This window comes from Chiloscyllium punctatum, chromosome 45, assembly GCF_047496795.1.
Source record: "Chiloscyllium punctatum isolate Juve2018m chromosome 45, sChiPun1.3, whole genome shotgun sequence".
Taxonomy (NCBI): Eukaryota; Metazoa; Chordata; class Chondrichthyes; order Orectolobiformes; family Hemiscylliidae; genus Chiloscyllium; species Chiloscyllium punctatum.
The window spans coordinates 24114746-24127618 of record NC_092783.1 but is presented as its reverse complement, the minus strand read 5'-3'; the positions used below and the strand labels follow the sequence as shown (position 1 = coordinate 24127618).

The 12873-nt window shown below is 43.1% G+C and overlaps 1 protein-coding gene across 5 annotated transcripts in view; it reads right to left on the bottom strand.

Moving 5' to 3' along the window:
- The window catches only part of LOC140467232 (serine/threonine-protein kinase 38), an 84747-nt gene that overhangs the window by 33268 nt on the left and 38606 nt on the right, over window positions 1–12873 (bottom strand). Inside the window, exon 1 of one of the 5 annotated variants that reach the window (XM_072563462.1) lies at window positions 6709–6885. The exons of the other annotated variants lie outside the window; for them this stretch is intronic. The gene's annotated coding sequence lies outside the window, so the exon portion shown is untranslated. Of the gene's footprint in view, window positions 1–6708; window positions 6886–12873 lie in introns of those variants that run through there. 5 annotated transcript variants of the gene reach the window in all.

The following is a 12873-nucleotide window of genomic DNA, read 5'->3' as shown; positions in this document are numbered from 1 at the left end:
TGGGGATTACAGAAATGGGGGCTCTGACAACTAAATAACGCGAACTCCTTCAGGGTGGGAGACTGGATGACAGTGCATCCCAACTCTCTCCTCTAATCTGCGAATGCTCACCAGATGTCAGCCCACCGTGCTGATTACACTGAGGATCTTTGCAGTGAAAATACATATGAATTAAGCAATTAAAGAAAATTTGGTTTAAACGGAGGGACTGGATGGCTGAAGATAACGTGGTTTGATATTTTTTTTGTTTTTGTGACTGTACTCTGGAGACCCCTTCAATGGGTGGAATTATTAGGGCACAGCAGAACAAGATTGAGCAGACCTACAAGACAGGCTGGAAAATCATCTCTAAGGGCAGAACTTCACAGTTAAAATGCTGGAGTTCTGCCATCATCAGACAATTCTCATCGTTGGAAACCAAAAACGCGAATTGCCCCAGACAGACTAACATCTCACAGGTGACACAAAAAGGAAAGGTTAGCCATTGTGGAAAACCCATATAACTGAGCTGCAAACACAAAAGGAATGTTGTCAGTTCATTCCTCAGCTGTGTTCACAAGTAGGGAGATGTGAGAAACAACTGCCCCAAAAGGTGTGGTCTCAACCAAAAGGGACGATACCAACCGAGATACAGCTAAAGTTCCCTCGTCCTTGCTGCTTTGGCAGCCGGAGGAGTCGTTCTGATCCAGTCAGATCCTGTTTGCTGAACTCTCAAAACGGTTAGAGCTCCAGAACAGATCAATGAAAGCACTATAGATACAATCAGAAGCTCTCCTAGGAGCTTAGCAGAACTAACATTAAATGACGGGGAGCAGCACACAAGATGATTCCAAATACTGACAAATTAACACTTTAATAGACAATTGACAATAGGTACAGGAGTAGGCCCTTTGAGCCAGCACCACCATTCATTATGATCATGGCTGATCATCCACAATCAGTATCCTGTTCCTGCCTCATCCCTATAACGTTTGATTTCACTATCTTTCAAAGCTCTATCCATCCCTTTTTTGAAAGTATCCAGAGACTTGGCCTCCACAGCCTTCTGGGGCAGAGCATTCCACACACCCACCACTCTCTGGATGAAGAACTTTCTCCTCAACTCTGTTCTAAATGGCCTACCCCTTATTTTTTAACTGTGTCCTCTGGTTCTGGACTTACCCATCAGCGGAAACATGCTTCCTGCCTCCAGAGTGACCAATCCTTTAATAACCTTATATGTCTCAATCAGATCCCCTCTCATCCTTCTAAACTCAAGGGTATAACAAGCCCAGTTGCTCCAATCTTTAAACATATATGATAGTCCCGCTATTCCGGGAATTGACCTCGTGAACCTACGCTGCACTCCCTCAATAGCCAGAATGTCCTTCCTCAAACTTGGAGGCCAAAACTGCACGCAATCCTCCAGGTGTGGTCTCACCAGGGCTCTGTACAGCTGCAGAAGAACCTCTTTGCTCCTATACTCAATTTCTCTTGTTATGAAGGCCAGCATGCCATTAGCTTTCTTCACTGCCTGCTGGACCTGCATGCTTGCTGCCATTGACTGATGCATAAGAACTCACAGATCTCATTATACTTCCCCTTTACCTGACCTGACTCCAATTAAATAGCAACCTGCCTTCCTGTAAAGTGGATAACCACACATTTATCCATATTAAACTGCATTTGCCATGCATCAGTCGTAGCTTGTCCAAGTCACCCTGTATTCTCCTAACATCCTCCTCACATTTCACCCTGCCACCCAGCTTTGTGTTAACAATGAGATAGCTCAGTTACACAGTGAGAAAAGGAAGAAATTTCTGCACTCCAGGTCCCACTGCCTCACAATATGTTATTTCATGTGCCCAAAACTCTGCAAGGCAAGAATGAGCTGTTCAGTCACACAGAGACTCACGATTCAAACTTGTTGTCCTAACTAGGCACCATCCTTCAATCAGGATACAGCCGACAAAAGTCAACCTTTTCTCTAATAAAGGCATACACTTGAGTTGAATGGTTTACTTTTGTTAAAGCAATTCAAATTATTAAGCATTCTTTTAATCCTCATCATAGACTGAGTGTAGAAATTCATTGATATTAGTCTATATTTTAACAGCATGACAATCCCTGTATTGGTTTATATATGAAGCCAATATTTAATGCCTGGATTGTCTTAATTGGATAAAAATAATCAATACAAAGCTTAGGGAGCACGAAGTCACTCTATAAATGAGATAAAGAATAAAAGTGACATCATATTGCATAGGACATGATACATTGTACAGAGTACATTGTACCTTTTGGTTTAACTCCATGACATCAGCTCACTGTCCTGATACACCTCCAGGGTGTGTCAGTGAGGTGACTGCGGCGGGGGGGGGGGGGGGAAGGCGGGAGTGGGAAGGCAGGAGTGGGTGGGGCCCCTTAATGAGATGTTAGATGAAGGTGCTGACCTCACGATCCAGTGGACCATGAGGTTGTTCAGGAGCTACATGTTGTGTTTGGAAAGAGATCTCCCAGGGCTCTGGCCAAAATTCCACTTTTACCCAAAGCCACCGTTGAAGGCAGCCATTGTTGTTTGCAGGGTGGTTGGTGACATAACCAGATCGGCTTTCTCCATTACAGGAATAGGGGAGATGTCAGAGGTAGGTTCTTTACGCAGTGAGTGGTGGCTGCGTGGAATGCAGTGCCAGCAATGGGGGTAGAATCAGAGACATTAGGGACATTTATGTGACTGCTGGACAAACACATGGGCAGCAGTAAATTCAGGGGTGTGTAGGTTAGGTTGAAAAGCCTGTACTGTGCTGTACTGTTCTATGTTCTATTACTTCACCCACTTAACTGTGTTTGCCTAGTAACCATTGTCACAAAGCTAGCCCCTTTTTTTCCCCTAAAAGCTGTTCCTTGGCTCAAGGAGACTCTGTCCCTGATTTTATTTCAGAGGGGTAATAAACCAGGCCGGGCTCAGAACTGCCTGGTTTGGTACAGAGATTAAAGGGTATTGAGAGGCCTTTTTGTTTATATGTAAACAGATGAGATTTCAGGCCAAAGTGGTCAGGTTTTAGAAGTCACCTGTACAATGAAAGGAGAGTGTTTGAGCTGAGCTGAGCAGTTTCGTTCAGTCTCGAACTGGTTGGGACTTCAACAATGAGCTGTGTGGAAGTGCTCTCGCTCTCTCTCTCTAGGCCCCTCTAACTTCAACATGTAAGCATGTGTTCCAACTGTACTGGCTTTTAAGGAGGTTTGCTTATTGGGACCATTGTGTATATTCAAAACAGTCTAGTTTGGATAGACGGAGTTCTGCAGGGGCTCTTTATTCTGTTTTTTGTGTTTCACTGTGCAATTTGTGAACACATTTTTGTCTGTTTCAAAATCTAGTAGTCAACCAAGCTACCTTACTCCGGGTAATTTTCACCAAACACTTAGCAAAAACAAATTGCAAAGTTACGGTCTGGGCTGCCTGCTTAAGAACGTTTTGAGTGGTCTGGCCTTGTCCATAACACCATCACTGCACTGTTATGGTCCTATTAGGGGCTAATAACCTTTTATTTTTAAAGTGAAATTCGAAAGACTTTCTAACACAATAAAGCCAAAACATTGCAGTTTTCAACAAGTTAAAACAGTAATCCAAGCTAAAGCATGTGAAGAACTTAAATTGCAACACCCAGAACTAACATGCAGCTCAAATGGATAACAGACTCTGTGACTGAACACCTTATAGCATGTGATCAGGATCAACCACATGGATTTCTCAATTACTCTCCCTCGATATTAATGACACTCTGGGTTACCAAGGATTATTACAATTCACAAGAGATCACTATTCTTCATTTCCATTGATTCAGCCTTAAAACTGCCCGCCATCAACTCCTCCACCATGAACTGCCTCAGTGCATCCTCCTGTCCTCTTCAATCACCAGCCAGTCCTGGAGCCTGAAACTTCTAGCTTAAACTGCACAGTTAGCTGCCTACTAACTTCTAGAGGTTGGCCTGAGTACTTACCACACAAATATAGAACTGCTCTTGAGATTTGCTATCATCTACACAGAATTCATTTATCTCCCTTACCTTCCTTACAATTCACTTAAAAATCAGCACTTCTGTTATGGAGTCTACTTTCCATTTGCATCATTGACCTCCAGTCCAAAATCAATTACCTTTTGGACTTTCCAGTGATCTCCGAACTGTCCTGAGTAACTTGTTGAAACATTGCAATAAGCTTGCAAATGCCCATTCCTGATGAAGAGCTTATGCCCTGGAAAGTTGATTCTCCTGCTCCTTGGATGCTGCCCGACCTGCTGTGCTTTTCCAGCGCCATAGTTTTTGACCCCAGTTGAAATAACCTTGCCCCACAGTGGTCTTGGCTCAGCAAGCCATCCAGGAAATATCAGCACGTGGCTCTATCACTAAACCCACAGGCCCAAAACTAACCAAAACAAATGGAATCAGATCCTTTTTTCACACAGGCTGCAGCTATCCCAAAGGATTCACTAAATCAGACTATACCATAAAGCACAAAGATGCACATCAAGTCAAAGTTGGAGATTAGAAACCAAATTCAGCTCTGAAAATAGCAAGTGCCTTTATCTTCCAGCATAGGGCCGATGCTCAGTCAAAACAAAAATATCCACTAGTTGGCTTCTAAATTGATTAGATTAGATTAGATTCCCTACAGCGTGGAAACAGGCCCTTCGGCCCAACAATTCCACACCGACCCTCCAAAGAGCAACTCACCCCCCCTACATTTACTCCTGATTAATCTACCTAACACTACGGCCAATTCACCTGACCTGCACATCATTGGACTGTGGGAGGAAACTGGAGCACCCGGAGGAAACCCACACAGACACAGGGAGAATGTGCAAACTCCACACAGACAGTTGCCTGAGGCGGGAATTGAACCCGGGTCTCTGGCGCTGTGAGATAACAGTGCTAACCACTGAGCCACCCCAAGTTAATGGAACTTTGAAAAAAAAAGGGGTTTTAGTTTTGATTTAATGGTGATACAAAGATGTAATAGTGAGCTACACAATTACTGATTCAGCCTCAGTGACTATACTGTGACTTGTTTTGAACTCCTTACTTTCAGGATGTAAAGGCCATGGAGAAAACAGAAGTGCTTTTGTTACAGGGGCTTGGAGAAACGGAACCTTTTCTTATTAGAATAAAGGAGGAGGGAGATAAGGTAGCTAAACTCATGAGAAGGCTGAAGAGATCAATCAGGATAAATCAGGAGTTAGAGAATTATTCTGCAGAGGCTCATTAGGACTTGGAAGATCAACACAGAAACATAGAATCAGAAGTATACAGCTCAGAAACCGACTCTTCGCTCCAACTTATCCAAGCCAACCAGATACTCTAAAATAAATCTAGTCCCGTTTGGCCCATATCCCTCTAAATCTTTCCTATTCATATACCCATCTCGATGCCTTTAATGTTGAATTTGTAACAGCCTCCACCACTTCCTCTGGCAACTCATTCCATACACGGGCCACCCTGTGTGTGAAAAAATTACCCCTGAAGTCCCTTTTTCTATCTTTTCCCTCACCTTGAACTGATGTCCCCTAGTTCTGGACTCCCCCACCCCAGGAAAAAAAAACTTTGTCTATTTACCCTATCCATGCCCCTCATGATTTTATAAACCTCTGTATGGTCACCCCTCAGCCTCCGACGCTCCAGGGAAAACAGCCCCAGTCTATTCAGCCTCAACCTGTATCTCAAACTCCCCAACCCTGGCAATATCTTTGTAAATCTTTTCTGAACCCTTTCAAGTTTCACGACATCCATCCTAAGCATGGAGATGAGAATTACACACAGTATTCCAAAAGTGTCCCAACCAATGTCCTCCCAACTCCAGTACTCAATACATTGACCAATAAAAGACTAGCATACAAAACATCTTCTTCACTATCCTATCTACCTGCGACTCCATTTTCAAGGAATTATGAACCTGCACTCCAAGGTCTCTTTGTTCAGCAGCACTCCGCTGGACAGTGAGAGCAGATGATGCATAGACATAAAAAGGGCAGTGAACAAAAACACAGAACAGACAACAATGTTTGGGAAAAGTTCAAGGGAATAGGTGTAATTGTTTGCTTTTTAAAAGATCCCAGCACAGACCCATCAGGTAAAATAACAGGGAAAGGACAATGGAACAGGTCTTAGTCAATTGTTCTTTCCGATAGCCCAGAGGACTCAACATTGAGTTCTCCAATTTTAAATAACCTCTGTTCCCATCCCCCGACTCCCTTCCTAGCCCCTCCCTGCAATCAACCGGATTCATTCCTCCCATTAACCAACCAGGTCGTATCCTCTACCTGCCTTCACCCAACTCCACTTCACCACCCTGCCCCGCACCCCCTTCATCTGCAGCTACCACCCCCAGTCCTGAAGGGTTACACCCAAAACATTGACCTCTCCACCTCCTGATGCTGCCTAGCTTGCTGTGTACTTCCTGCCTCCTGCCTGTCTATTTTGGATTCCAGCATCGGCAGGGTTTTTTTCTCTCACAGATACACAGTGGGCAGAACAGCCTTTTATTGGGGCTGCAAAATTCAGCACTGCTATTCTTGATGAGGACTTGAGAATGTCATCGTTTACAGGAGCACTTGGATATACAGCACTAAAACAGACCACTCAGTCTGTGCTGGTGTTTACGCTGTAGTTCAGGCACCTCCCAAGATTCTCTGAACCAAATCTGCTCCCGAGTAAATGTGGATTAGTAATTACCTTGAACCTAGAAAAGGCGACAAACGTCGAAGGCCTGACAAAGGTATTTCAACAACTTTACCAGTTTGAGACTGAACCATTAAACTCTGCTGCCATTCTTCCTCAGAAACCCCACAAGTTATAACCATTGTACACTGCAAATCCGGAACGCTTCATGTACAGCAGCTGGAAGTCTGAACAAACAAAACTGTTTAAAAGAACGTTTTGAAAATGTTGCAGAACGGGTTTATACAACAGCACTGAGTTTGTGCCTACATCATAACCTTCAGTCACCACGAGGAAATCAGCTCCTCCAATCTGCTGCACGTCTGACTTTCTCCTCTTTAATTGGTTACTTTGTTCATCTAGATTATACAAAAAACATCTCTCTTCACATCATATTCTACTAAAACAAAAAGATTGCATCCACCCACCTTGTATCAAAAACATATCTCACTCAGGTAGAAAAAACCTCAAATGAAGTGCTGCCACAAATATTAGGAATTCTGAAGTGATGAAAACACTTGGTTCAGACAATAACATGGCAGGAAGATAAAACTAAACAAGCACTGCACAGGGACAAAATGCTTCTCATAAGCACTAGCACAGGCTTATTGGATTGAATGACCGGTTTCTGTGTGACATATCTTAAGTATTTGTATAAAAACTCTGAGGGGCCCATCTCAAATTATAACATTGCATCCTGCTGAGTTTCAGAATAGAAGGAACTGTTTCCCTCTAGTTACCTCATCAAGTCTTAATGTTAATCTCCTCAGTTAGATCACCCCAGGTTAAAGTGTATAAACATGCACTCTAAATGAGAGCACACCAGGAGAACTGGTTGCCAATCTAGCCTGCCAGCTCAGCCCATTCCTTCTGTTCTCATAAAACAGCCTGTGAGCCACCATTGTGCTCCACAGCCAAACTTTTATTAAAACCTTGTGCACTCAGTCTGGCACAAAGTACACATCGAGAAATATATAGGAACAAATTACTGCAGATGGTGGCATCTGTACTGAAAATCACAGCAGGCCAGACAGCATCCATGGAGAGAGAGTAAGCCAACCTTTCAAGTCTCGATGACTCTAGGATTGGACAGTCTGCAGATACAAGTCAGTACTCACATCCTTCTTGGCATATCAACAATAAACCTTGCGCACAGCTTGATTCCGACAATAGTCAGTTATTTATAAACAGAACCAGAGACACTGACAGCTATTAGTGAATGGCAGACAGAAGTCTGTCCACAAATCATCCTGGGAGCACTCACTTCACGAACACAAGAAATGCCCCACAGGAATTAGCAAACTACCAGAGAAGGAACGTTCAGTACGGCAACCTCTCTGCCGCTGTGTAATTTTGGTGTGTTGCCTCTCTGCTAGTAAAACATGTGGATCCAGCTAAGCCTCTGTCCAAGAATTCCCACCATGTTCTTAATGAGGAAGATAAGATCGTCTGAGAGATTTCTGATAAGAGGTAGAATCTCAACGGCCCAAGTGGTGAATCATTTTAATTATATGAACCGTGAAACTTGTTGGCTCAATTTCCCTCTGCATCTTAGTGGATAATCATAAGGAACAGTGAAGGATTAAAGCAAGTCTGGCAGCAGAATACTGTTCTTACCATGCCAGTAATCCAGATACCTGGATTAACACTTCAGTGATACAAGTTCAAGTCTATCACAGCATTCGGGGAATTTAAACCAAGTTAAACAAATCACAATAGAAAGCTACGATCAGGAAAAGTGAGCAGGAAGCTGTTAGACTGCCATTAATACTCAATCAGGCTCACAAGTGTCCTTTAGTGAAAGAAATCTGCCATTCTTACCCTGATCTGGCTACACCTAACTCAAAACAGGGAGGTACTGACATATTAGTAACACCACTAGATTAGTAATCTACAGGCTCAGGCGAAGGCTAAGGCACTGCAGTTGACAAAATTTAAATTCATTTAATAAGCTTGGAATAATGATCACAACTATTGAAAGAAGGAAACCTGCCATTCTTACTTGGTCTGGCTTGCCCATAAATACACTCAGCCATATATAAATCCATTATGAAATTTCATCACATTGACGATGCTGCCTGAACTGCTGTGCTCTTCCAGCACCACTAATCCAGAATCTGGTTTCCAGCATCTGCAGTCATTGTTTACCATCAGCCCTTCAAATGGTAAATAATTACTGGCTTTGTCATACATACATCTCATGAGAAATACAAACCCTCTGGTGACACAGTCATGTCATTCAAGGTCAGAGTGCTCACTGTGGTACAAGTTAAATATCAACAATCAGCATTCAGAATATTGCCCTGTTCCATCCAGTTCATGTGCCTTTAAGTGCTCAATGCTCTCTGGTGTCAGGTGCTGTTTGGTATGCCTCCCCCCACCCCCCCTTGCAGTATTGGCTCGGGGTTCAAAGCTGTTCCTGAGGTTTGTATAGTTAGCGCTGAGTGGGGTTCAAAGCAAACCATTAGAATGAGCAGATCCATGACAGGCCTCGCCTAAGAGCAGCAACTGAGAAACTCTCGATCCCTTTCGGACTGTTGGCTTGGGTTCAGTGGAAAACCTGTCTGTCACCTTAGTGAAAAGATCATGGGTTCAAGTTCCAGACCAGGGAGTTGAGTTCATAATCATAATCTGTGTGGTACTGAGATTGTGCTGCATTGTTGAAAGAGACATTAAACTGAGGCCTAATTACCCTTTCAGATGGGGGCTTTCAGTGGCCTAGCTAAAGGTAGCTCATATCTACCATTACAAAATACCACACCGACGCTTGTTGAATCGTGTTAAGCAAATGCTGACCTGTTGTACTATGAAAAGTAATTAACTGGCTGCAAATCTCTCGTAGACAGGCAGGAGGCTGGAATAACACAGCAAGCCAGGCAGCATCACGGAGGTGGTGAAGTCAATGTTTCAGATGTAACCCTTCTTCAAGACAGGGGGTGGGGTCTAAGGGGAGTTGCAGATAAAGGAGGCAGGCTGTGAGGTGGTGATAGATGGAGACAGATAGAAGGTATGATCTGGTTGTGTCAATGGGAGGGATGAATCTCTTATGCCACCCTGAGATTGTGAAAAATGCTACATAAAGACAACTTATTCTCAGAGACAACTCATCGCCCACTGAGCCAGTTCTCTAAGCTGTTCTGTTTATAGACTCTGGCTGCTAGTTTTTTCCACGATGATTAGAGAGGAACTCAAGGGACATATTTAACCGATGACCTCAGTTCAGGAATAATAAAGTAGTGAACAAGTTTCAGAGGTTGTTCCAACTAGCAACTTTGGAATTTCACTTTACAGAAGTGCTGCATTTTGGAAAAACAAATCAGGGCAGGACTTATACACTGAATGGTAAGGACCTAGGGAGTGTTGCTGAACAAAGAGACCTTGGAGTGCAGGTTCATAGCTCCTTGAAAGTAGAGTCACAGGTAGATAAGATAGTGAAGGTCGTGTTTTGTAGGCTTGCCATTATTGGTCACTGCACGGAGTATAGGAGTTGGGACATCATGTTGCAGCTGTACAGACATTGGTTAGGCCACTTGTGCATTTCTGGTCTCCCTCCTATTGGGAGGATGTTGTGAAACTTCAAAGAGTTCAGAAAATATTTACAAGGATGTTTCCAAGGTTGGAGGGTTTGAGCTATAGGGAGAGGCTGAATAGGTTGGGGCTGTTTTCCCTGGAGCGTCAGAGGCTGAAGGGCGATCTTATAGAAGTTTATAAAATCATGAGGGCCATGGATAGGGTAAATTGACAAGGTCTTTCCCTGGGGTGGGGGAGTCCAGAACTAGAGGGCCTAGGTTTAAAGTGAGGGGGAAAAGATTTAAAAAGGACTCAAGGGGAAATTTTTTCACACAGAGGGTGGTGCGTGTATGAACTACCAGAGGAAGTAATGGAGGTTGGTTCAATTACAACATTTAAAAAGGTATCTGAATGGGTATATGAATAAGAAATGTTTAAAAGGGGTACAGGCCAAGTGCTGACAAATGGGACTAGATTAATTTAGGATATCTGGTCAGCATGGATGAGTTGGACCGAAGGGTCTGTTTACATGCTGTACATCTGTGAGTCTGTTTGACCGTCTAGGAGTTTTTACAAAAAAAATCACGAGTGCTGAAAATCTGAAAACTGAAATTACTGGAAAAACTCAGCCATTGTCACAGCATTCGTGGAGAGCAAAACAGATTTGACATTTCAGGTCCAGAGACCCTTCTTCAGAACCGTTCTCTTCCTAACTTCAATTTGTTTCTGTTACCTTCTATGAGCACTTGACTGATATATTTACACATTGAGCTCTTTAATCTCAGTGACACCAGTGACTACCTTTCTCCCCCTTTGGGATATGTGTTTTATTTAAAAGCAGTGGCTGTAGTACTGATATCAGATCTAAGTCACGCATGTCACCCAGCTGTAAAGCAAACCAAGTAACCATAATGCTGCTACCAAATCTTTCAATTCCTTCATGAATACTGTGAAAATGGCCTCTCTTAACTGTTGAAAATGTGTTGCTGGAAAAGCGCAGCAGGTCAGGCAGCATCCAAGAACAGGAGAATCGACGTTTCGGGCATCAGCCCTTCTTCAGGAATCCTGAAGAAGGGCTCCTGCCCGAAACGTCGATTCTCCAGATCCTTGGATGCTGCCTGACCTGCTGCGCTTTTCCAGCAACACATTTTCAGCTCTGATCTCCAGCATCTGCAGTCCTCACTTTCTCCTCTCTTAACTGTTACAGACCAAGCAACAAAGATGCCCCCTTCAGTGCTTTTGAGTAAGGGGAGTTCAGGATTCTATAGAGAGATGTAGGAGGGACAGTGATCCAAGTCCAAGTCAAGGCTTGGAAACAGGAACTTTCAGGTAGCACTACATTGCATCTTGTAGGTAGTATACAGTGAAGCCACTGAGCCCCAAAGGTCAGTCAGGTGGATATTTTGACCTGGATAGTGTATAATTTCTGATGTTGCTGGAGCTGTACTCATTCAGGCAAATTGAGAATCTTTCACTGCACATCTGTTTTGTGACTTGTAGACGTGACCAAGCCTTGATGGAGACACAAGCTAATAAGCCAGGGATCTCCATAACTGTCAGACTTGCTTACCCACAGCTTTGTAACGAAGCCACTTGCATTCCAAGGAAATAAAAGCAGTGAAGTTCTTTTCATGCCCCAATAACTTTTATTCAAAGTTTCTTCAGCATTGATCAAGAGATTAATATCTAACTCCTGGGAGTCTCCAGAACAATCGTAGAAAGATGTTAATCCGGTGGTCCGTCGCAAAGGTAAACAAGTTGAAGGTTCACGTTGAAACTGTTACAGTGACACACTGCGTATAATACTTCACTCCAATGTGTGGAGCTAGATTCCAGGCCAGTGGTAACCAAAGTATATGCAGAGCCTCTTCTTGTAGTGGATCGGCAAATACCAAACAGCTAAATATCTGGGACCACGTATTCACTCTTTATAACTAGTTGGCAGGGACTCCTTTCCTTCAGGCATTTTCAGGAATGTAATTTGTAACTAGTGATATGTCACAGGGATCAATGCTGGGGACACAATTATTTACAATATATATTAATAACTTGGATTAGGAAAGCAAATCTACTAAAACCAAGTTTGCAGATGACCAAAAAAGGTAGGCAGGTGGTGAAGATTATACAAGTAATTAGTAGAGGAATTATAGACAGTTAAGCAAGTAGGCAAAAACTTGGAATACAATGTGGGGAAATTGGAGGTTATGCATTTTGACAGGAAGAACAAAAATGCTGAATATTATTTAAATAGAGGAAAACTACCAGAAAGCGAGGTGACTGAGGGGTTTGGGAGTCCTCATCCTTGAATCACAAAAAAAGCTAGGACAGGTCATTCCACTAGAACACATGTTTCGTTAATGCAAATCTACCGTAACGTGATTGACGTGAGCAAGTGTATAAGGTATGAGCAGGTAGGGCAAGAGTTAAGTTTTGGGTTGCGTAACAAAGGCATGACTTGGATCAGATAAGAACGTGCAGTAAACAATGAGGTGCTGGAGGCAAGAGTTGTGGGTGGACAGGTGAAAAAGCTTTCATTATGTAAAGCCGTTTATACAAGATGAAGCAACATTCATTAAGCAAAGTCAGTTAAACAAGGTGAAAAATATTCCTTATGTGAAGCCAGTTAAGGTGAAGAACATTCACTGTGTAACACCAAATGGCTTAATCTCT